This window comes from Sycon ciliatum, chromosome 2 (genome assembly GCF_964019385.1).
Source record: "Sycon ciliatum chromosome 2, ocSycCili1.1, whole genome shotgun sequence".
NCBI classification, from domain to species: Eukaryota; Metazoa; Porifera; class Calcarea; order Leucosolenida; family Sycettidae; genus Sycon; species Sycon ciliatum.
This window is the reverse complement of record NC_088644.1, coordinates 25,113,842-25,122,476: the sequence shown is the minus strand read 5'-3', so window position 1 is coordinate 25,122,476 and position 8,635 is coordinate 25,113,842. Positions and strand designations below refer to the sequence as shown.

The window sequence follows — 8,635 nt, the reverse complement described above, 5'->3', positions numbered from 1 at the left end:
TTGCCGGGGCCATGGCCAATAGGCGATCTTCCCGCCGCGGGCATAATCAGGCCATCAGGACCGTTTGACGTCATTTCGGGAGTTTCAGGACCGTTTGACGTCATTTCGGGAATGTTCGGTAGGGTTGGCCCGATTCTGCGCGTATTTTTTGTGGAAAAATTGAAATGCAAAATGCGGCCAAATCTTATCAAAATGCATATCGTCTTTTTATGCTTTTCTAAAATGTTCTAAAAAATTCAGTTTTTTTTAGCCAAACCGCGGAAAAAATGCGTTCGTTACCATGACAACAAAGCTTCATTTCGCGTTCCCTGCAAGTTTCGCGGCCAAAGTTGCGAAAGTTCGTGCGAAGTAATCACTTCGTGACGTAGAGCGAAAGTTTTCGCATGAACTTTGTGTTCTGCACATTTTCATTTCGCGTTCCCTGCAAGTTTCGCGGCCAAAGTTGCGAAAGTTCTTGCGAAGTTTCTCACTTTGTGACGTAGAGCGAAAAAACCCCAGGAAAACCGCCCTTTTCTGGGTCGAAACCATGCAGAAACAGGCAAAATTCGAAAATGCAAAAGTGGAGTAGATTTACCCCAAAATGCAAAAAAATTGAAAACAGAATCTGGACATCCCTAATGTTCGGACCGTTTGACGTCATTTCGGGAATAATTTTTCGACCTTTCGACCTTTCGACCTTTGACCTTCCCCAATATGTTGCTTCGCGATGTAAGAAATCAAATCAAGCACGCTCTAGCGCTCTGTCTAGTCTGTCATGATGGCTGAATCTTGCCCTTGCCTGCAGCCCTCGGGCCTACGGCCCTTGGGCTGCAGGCTCGGCCAAGATTCAGCCATCATGACCTCCTGAGCGTGCTTGATTACATACATCTTGCTCGAGCCTACAGCCCAACGGCCTCAATGGCCGTAGGCCCGAGGGCTGCAGGTAAGGGCCGGCAAGATTCAGCCATCATGGCAGACAGAGCTAGCTAGAGCATAGACTGATAGAGCGTGCACGCGTGCTTGATTTGATTTCTTACAGCACGAAGCAACATATTAGGGAAGGTCGAAAGGTCGAAAGGTCGAATTATTCCCGAAATGACGTCAAACGGTCCTGAAATTTCCGAAGTGACCATGGTGACGTCAAATGGTCCCGATGGCCTGATTATGCCCGCGGCGGGAAGACCGCCTATTGGCCGGCATGGCCATGGCCCGGGCAACGATCACGTGTCATGTAAGAATCATACATACTTTACGGCCCGGGCTTGTGGTCCACGCTTGGAGGTGAAGTACAGAAGGCGAGTAGATTCGCGCATGAGCGACTAATAATCGGACTATGACCTTTCGGACTGGATCTGGACTGGACTGGACTAGTCGAAAAATAACAACGTGCGAGGCAACCCCCTGGTTTGGGTATGACTTCCTCTTATATTAGAAAGAAAGCCTAGCGCCTCTCCAAAAAAGCCTTCCCTTACAAAAATGGACATCTAGCCTATCCTACTAATAAGTAACTGTGTCATTGATAAGGACTCAATGATACATTGAGTGGTCCCGTTGCACGCGTTGGTTGTCCGCGGTATCCCCTCGGATGCCTTCTAGTTCTTGGCAGTCGTGATGATCAGTCTGGTGTCAACAGTTGTATTGCCATTATTGGTACTGTACATGCTGCTCTTCTCCTCGAGACCTCACAATCCGTCTTTTGCCGTTTCACCACTTCCACCTCTTGGTTTCCTTCGTTATTGATCACTGACGCAGAAGAGTTAACACTCTTTCACCGTCTTAGTATGATCTGAAGACAACGCTGAGTGACAGTCCCGGGTTGTCAAAAAAGAAGACCGGGAAGAGGGGCGGCAGCTTCTATATTGCTACACTTTCGTCCAAGTTTCGAAGGAATTCCGTCTCCCAAGTGAATCATCATGACCAAATCGAGCGCTGGCGCTCTTTGCGTCGTCCATATCCTTCTCCTCTTTTCGCTTGTATCACTTCAGACCTGGAGACCAGCCAACGCACAAGGTGAGGAAGTGTGCAAGATCGTGTACAGGTTTCTGGGTATAGTAGATGCTGTGCGTATGGGGGTCTTTCGGTAACCTTTACCTGTTTACTGGTCAATGTTATGTGTGGGGTGACAATATCGCGTGTGTGTTCGCACTATACACCGGAAATTAGTCTAGCCGACCTCACAGCTCTGAAGTCACGACGCTGTCGCGGAGGACATGATGCAAGGAGTAGCATGTGAGCGTCGGCTGACTGGCGGTATTCACCATTATTATACTTCGAACAAGACTGAGTGAGCTCAACATGTATTCTTGCTAGCCAATACTGACTGTAGTAGAAAGGAGGGGAAAGAGGGGAAGGAAATGTCCCATCCAGTAACGTTCGGCATTCTCTGTTGCCGTGGGACATAGCTCATGCTCATATTCGCTGCGCTTTCCTTCCCCTCTTTGTAACTTTCCTAACCAGAGCCTTCCAAGTTGGAGGGTTGTTGGTCTGCACCTCGTGGATGTGTAAGGAGCTAGGTGTCAGGTCGTTGAATCAATAGAGAGGTTAAGATGCACGTTATTTCCGACGTGACGCCCAATTTCACGTCAAATTTGGCATAAAACTCCAAATTTCGACGTGAGCTGCAGGTCACTCATGTTGTTTTTCGACGCGCGAGCCAAATAACGCAAGCTGGACTTTCGCGGCACGTCAGAAATAACGTGCATCTTTTAACCTCTCTAATGTCTCAGTACAGTCACACCTCGCGTATCCGGTCCTCTTTTATCCGAATCCCTCGCCAACCGGAAGAAAATCGCTGGTTACCGATGTGCAGCATATGTTACGCATACAACATAACCGGACCTCGCGATCCGCATACCGGTGCATGATTTTGTGTACAAACTGGTTGAAATGTGTACAAAAAGCTTCGTCGTATCCGGTTGCATGTGGTTTGCAGAAGCTAGAATCAGGGAGTTGTACTAGCAAATGAGGTCCTTGACCTGCTGGATGCATGCGGAGAGTACTCAGTTGCATGTACTTGTTATTTTTCTCGCTTGTTTTATATATGGTGCACGCTAGTTGTGCTGCATAGGACTTATCTGCATGTATGTACGATGTCACTCCTTTTGATATGCCACATGCATATACAGTATGTGTGTTCAGTTATCTGGTTCCCTCGCCCGCTATCCGGATACTTTTGTGGAAACGGATGTGTGAAGTTAAGCGAGGTCTGACTGTACTACTTGTCAGTTTTGTGCCATGTTGTCGCACTAGCTGACTGTATAATGATCTGGTTACATTGTTGGACAGTTAGCCATAACTGGTAACACTTTTGTTCTTACCGTTATCCATGATAATATTGTGTGTATTTATTATTCTTTTTGGCTGTTTCCTTAGATACCGGCAGTGGTGGTTCTGAAAATACTACTTTACTGCCAACAACAATGTCACCAACAGTGAATAGCACGTCGCCAATGACAGAGCCAGAAAGCACAGGTCAGTTACGTGTTATTAAGTGGGTAGGTCAAGTGGAACATGCCATGATGAACTTTACACTATACATGTATGTGCAGTTGAAACATCACCCACAATGAAAAGCGTCACTGCTGCCGTGACAGTTTAGTAATATTCTTAGCCAACGTCAATGAAGCAGGAGGATATTTTCAGCTGTGCTGCGACCTACAGTTGATTTGGTAACTCTTAGCGCTTCATGGAAAAGAATGATGCAACAAATAAGATTTCAGTCATTGACCACTTTGATCTCTGTACTCACCTCCCAGCGCTTTCGTAGCTGAATCTGCACCTTGGGTAATGAGGTTGGTGGCGTTGCTACGCATGCGAAAAGTTCGAAAAGTTCAGTCTAACTGGGTCTAAAGTGAACTATGAAATATTTTAGCCAAGGTGTGTATTATGGAAAAAGGGTACTAATAAGGTGTGATTGTGTCGGCTGTTAGCCTCATTGCATTTATTATTATTATTATTTTAGAAAAGGGGGGTTTGTCAGCTGACAACCGCTCTATTCAGTTGATATTAACACCCGGCGCAAGCGCTGGATGAAAAATTCTTTATTTGTGATGTCGAAAAATTATGACGTTACGGGCCAGTCACCACAAAAATCATTGTGTGTACAACCCTGTACAGACACAGCAAGATTCAGCAGTTCCACTGTGAAGGTGCTAGCGCCTTCAATGGCCATCCGAAAGAGATATTGATCTCTGGACGACGCTCCTGAATCTCGATGGACTCTTTTATCTTTCTCCGGGCCATCCGTGTCTCCACAGCCAGTATTTGAGCGTCAATGAAATTACATCTGTGCTCTTGATGGTTCCATGCTGCTGGTGATCCGTAGCCATGTGTTTACCACATGGTTTGTTGAGCATCCTGTGACGTGCCTCGTAGTGGTGTTCCTCAAAACGATCTCTTGCGACCCTGAAGGTTTCACCAACATACCGCTTCCGACACAGTGCACACTTCATCGTATAGGTAATGCCGGGGATAATCACGTATGCAGCTCGGCAAACCAGAGGAGCATGAGATGCAGGGGTTGAGCGGTCTTCCTCGTCTCCGCTGTTCTCGGCGCCTCACTCCTTCTTGTGTCACGCTGCACTTCTTTGGATTCAGCGCTGATTTCACGAGGGCATCTTTGAGGTTGAGAGTGTGTTCAGACACGACATTGACCGGGAATCCCGAGCGCTTGACTAAATGCTTCGCCTTCCGCTGTATAAATCAATGATTTTCGGGTTGCGGTGGTTAATGGGTCCACTTCAATTTATCAACACAGGAGCTAGCCCAAAAGATCTGTTAAAAGACTCTAAGATTCGTCCACTTGCCTACAAGGGTAAGCGTCAATACCAGACAGACGATTTGTTCGTGGTAGAGGAGGCAGGGTTAGCAAGGCTAAAGCAAGATATTTATTATAGCATTGTATAAGACCTATCGCCCTCCACATGTCCACAATCTGACAGAAGATGAAAAGGCCGCGATTGCATCGTTACAGGAAAGAACGAAGGCAGGCGAAATCATCATCAAGCAGTTCGACAAAGCAAAATCCCTCGTAGTTATGGATATGCCAACATACATCGAGAATGCGGATCGGATTATGCATGATCAAGTCTGTTATGAGCGGATTGAGATGAGTTTGTCTCAGTACAGTATCAGTCGGTGTTTTGTCGCTTCTTTTCGCGGCCCTGCAAATGACGTACTACGACCGGCCAAGCCCCACCTTGGCGTGCCTACTCAGGTGAGCACCCGGTCTTGTTTGTGTTGATTTGTACTTTCTTTACTCGCCGTATATTGGGTCCTGGCTTAGGTCCGTGGTCCCTTTGATTGCTCTTGTGTGACTAGTTAGCCGTAGCCCTGAACCCTCTAGTAGTGACTAGAGACTGTATTTTTCGTTGAATGGCGTGAAAAGACACAAAAATCGACAAATGAGCAAGGGGGGGGGCTTTGGCTAGAACCCTGGGTTATGTTATGTATTCAGCAACACATACGTGATACTGGTATACTGGTTAAGAGTGGTGCGAGCCATGGTGTTCACACAATGTTTGGGGGAATGATGTGCTGTGGTTTAGGTGCTGGCGACTAGAAACCAGCTGACCCAGTTGATGGCCAAACGTGTTGCTCTCCCCTCCAAACAATGTACATTTGAAACCAAATCCAGCATTCACACACTTGGAAACGGCCAGCCAGGCGTAGATTTCCAGCCAGTAGCAACTGAACGTTATGCACTGGCCACGTACTTTCATCCCCAAGAAGCCATACCGTATACATGAACTGGTAAGCTTCCTAGGTGGTCGGAAATGGTTCTGAAGTTGCTCAAACGTCTCCCGAACTCAGCGGAAACTGGCAACTTCAGGAATGAGCCCTGCAGCCACTGTCCTTGCACTTCTCCCTGTGTCCGGATTATCAAACGTTAACAAAACGCCAACATCGTCAACCAGTTGCGGAAGAAGAGTGCCGGCTTCAGGTCGCGCTGCAGGTGCAGGTTCCGGAGAATCACCTTGGCTTCTACAAGACAACCGGGACCATCCTCAGGTGACAGCAACTCTCCCGACGTTCCACACTGATATTGAGAGTTGGAGATTCTCGGAGAGTCCACACACTCGGGCTGCCCTGAAGTGGATTCCTACTACTTGACACAGAAACTGCAACTGCAAAGAACGCTCCTTCGCACAAAGACAGCTCAGCAAAACACGTCTCCAAATTAGACGCCACATCCACGATTGTCCCTAAAATTTTGCCAGGCCACACGCTGCGCACGCGGCTTAGGATCAGGGTGTGTGAGCAATTCAATTTCTAATGCCTCCAGAACAATTGGAGTGTGAGGGGTGTGCGTGGGTAAGGCAGGGTGTGTATGTGTGTGCGAATCAGACACGAATGCATTAGAAACAACAGGAGTGTGCGTGGATAAGACAGGATACAGACTAGCCGGGGCCTCACTGGCCGGCGCGCGCCCGCACCGGGTGACGACGTGGGAGCTGCAGACGTGGCGATATTTGCAGTTACGAAATTACATCGGCCCTTGTACAGCTCGCACGCTGGCTGGGTCGTGCCGGGCTTGCGCTGATCCCGGGAGGTGCAAGTGTTGGCAGCGTGGCCGAGACGTTTGCAGAGCGGGCAGAGAACGAGCGCCTGGCCTGTGAAGAAGCGGGTGTAAAGGTCCTGGTCAACCACATCCCACTGTATGCTAGGGCTGTGGGCGAGTTTCCGACGGAACTCTTCGTCGTATTGGCACACCGACAACCACCGATAGCGTTTCGGCGCTTGTATGATGCACAGCTGATACGTGATCAGCGACACCGCCTTTGCGGGTTGGGTGTCACAAATCAGTGCACAATACACTGACCACGCCTCCAGCCAAATGGGTAGGCTCTCCAGCTTGCGGCGGGATGGCAGGGACGGGGAGAGCACTAGCTGGCCGCTGTCCTCTGACACCCGGACTCGCTTTGGGCTGGCTCGCCCGAGAGAGGTGGGGGGTGAGGAACAACGCAGGCTCCACATATTCCTCGCGCAGCACCTTGTCGTCCGTACTGCGGGGCACGTGGTCCGTCACCTCATTACGGGACCCGACATTGACAGTACTAGGGTTACACACATTGTATGCAAGACTGCTAGAGATATTCACACTCTTTTCTGGTTAGTTGTTGTTCCTTCCGTGATGGACGGATAGTTTTCTTCCTCTCTTGTCTTCACCAGTATCATGTATTTTCCTGCAATGTATACGGCCCAAAACTAAGTTGTGTGAGCCTAGTCGGTTGGATCAAACTGTGCTTGTCCGGGCCGTGTGAGATCAAGCTGTATGTAAACATTAGCCCCTTTGTAGGTGGCGTCGCGGCAGTGCCTCGTCAAGGTTGCCTTGCCTCGCTCATTCAGGGCTACGCGTACTAACCGGGGCTTTATTGGTGGGCAGTGGAGGTGCTTGCGTTATTTGATCCGCGCCTTCCGATACGCGATGCGAACTTCATGCCCTCGGCGGCTAAATCAGGTACCAGTGTTGGTACCAGAGTCGCAAGATCTTCAGATGGTAGCTCTTCCAGGCCACGCAGCATTACGCTGCTGGATCGCAACCTCGTCTCATTAGCCTCCTCGATCAGGTCACGCACCTTGCTGTGTAGGTCACTTAAGGCCGGAGCTGCCGTAAATGGCGGGTTGGCGGTGGCGCCAGCCTGGCTACTGTTGATGGTGGCAAGCTTCTTTGTGATCTTACTATTGGCGGATTTTGCTACTTCCCCCTACATTACTGACAGGTTCAGTACAGTTGTCAACAAGCACCCTTAGTTTGCGGTTCTCAGCGGATAGTCTGCTGATTTCAGCTCGTTGCTCATCGTGCCGCACCCCCACTGCACATACGGTCTTTCAGCGGTCCTACAATGTCTTCGGGAACGCGGCGAAGATCGTCACACAGATCTCGCTTGAAGTCTCCTAGCATCCTGGCGAACTCAGACAGCCTGTTGCCACCTGGGGTACTGTCGCCGGTTTCCAGCAGCATGCACGGGGCCTTGTCAGCTCCAGGTGGGCTGAGTACTGCCAGAACCGGTTCGTCATCCATGGCACACAAACTTTCTGCCAGGCTTTCAGCTTTTCTCGTCGTACGTTCCTTGGGCGCAGCGTCACTGTCTGTAGACTTGGAGTCACTGCCATGGGGCGACCCATTCTCCCCACGGCCAGCGTGGTTTGGGGAAGTCATCTTGCACACAAGTTTCTTTTAAAACAGCTTTTCACATGGCATCCTCATGCTTGTATTTTTGGAAAACATTGAAAACATCTCAACGTTATGTATTGCATATTTGCTTTGGGCTGTTGTCTCAGCTACTGGAAATGCAAGTACTGGAGAAACAGCTTCATCAGCAACAACCATGGTGTCGAGCACTACCCTGTCGCCAAGCATACTACCAACAAATACCACGCCAACAGCGCCATTGGCAACAAGTGCAGGTCAGTTTCCTGAAAAGTACAATCATGTTTCAAGTCGGCTTTACTCAGATGTCTAAGCATTCTTTAGCTTTACCTATTCACGATCCTTTTGATACTTGAAGTAGTTGCTAAGTATTGGAATGCGTTCTTGTTTGTAGCTTTCTTTTAAGGTTTCCTGTACCACAGTGTACATTATCACTCTCTTAGTATTGACTCCCATTGATTCTTGCTATACATGTACCTAAAAGCAGTCCAAAATTCCTGCATA

The 8,635-nt window shown here is 48.8% G+C and overlaps 1 long non-coding RNA gene across 1 annotated transcript; it reads left to right on the top strand.

Annotated features, from left to right (window-relative positions):
* The first annotated feature begins 1,659 nt into the window (after positions 1-1,659).
* On the top strand, positions 1,660-8,366 carry LOC135810812 (uncharacterized). The gene is made up of 3 exons (XR_010552405.1): positions 1,660-1,989; positions 3,352-3,450; positions 8,263-8,366. It is a non-coding gene; the product is annotated as an uncharacterized LOC135810812 (long non-coding RNA).
* Positions 8,367-8,635: the final 269 nt, after the last annotated feature.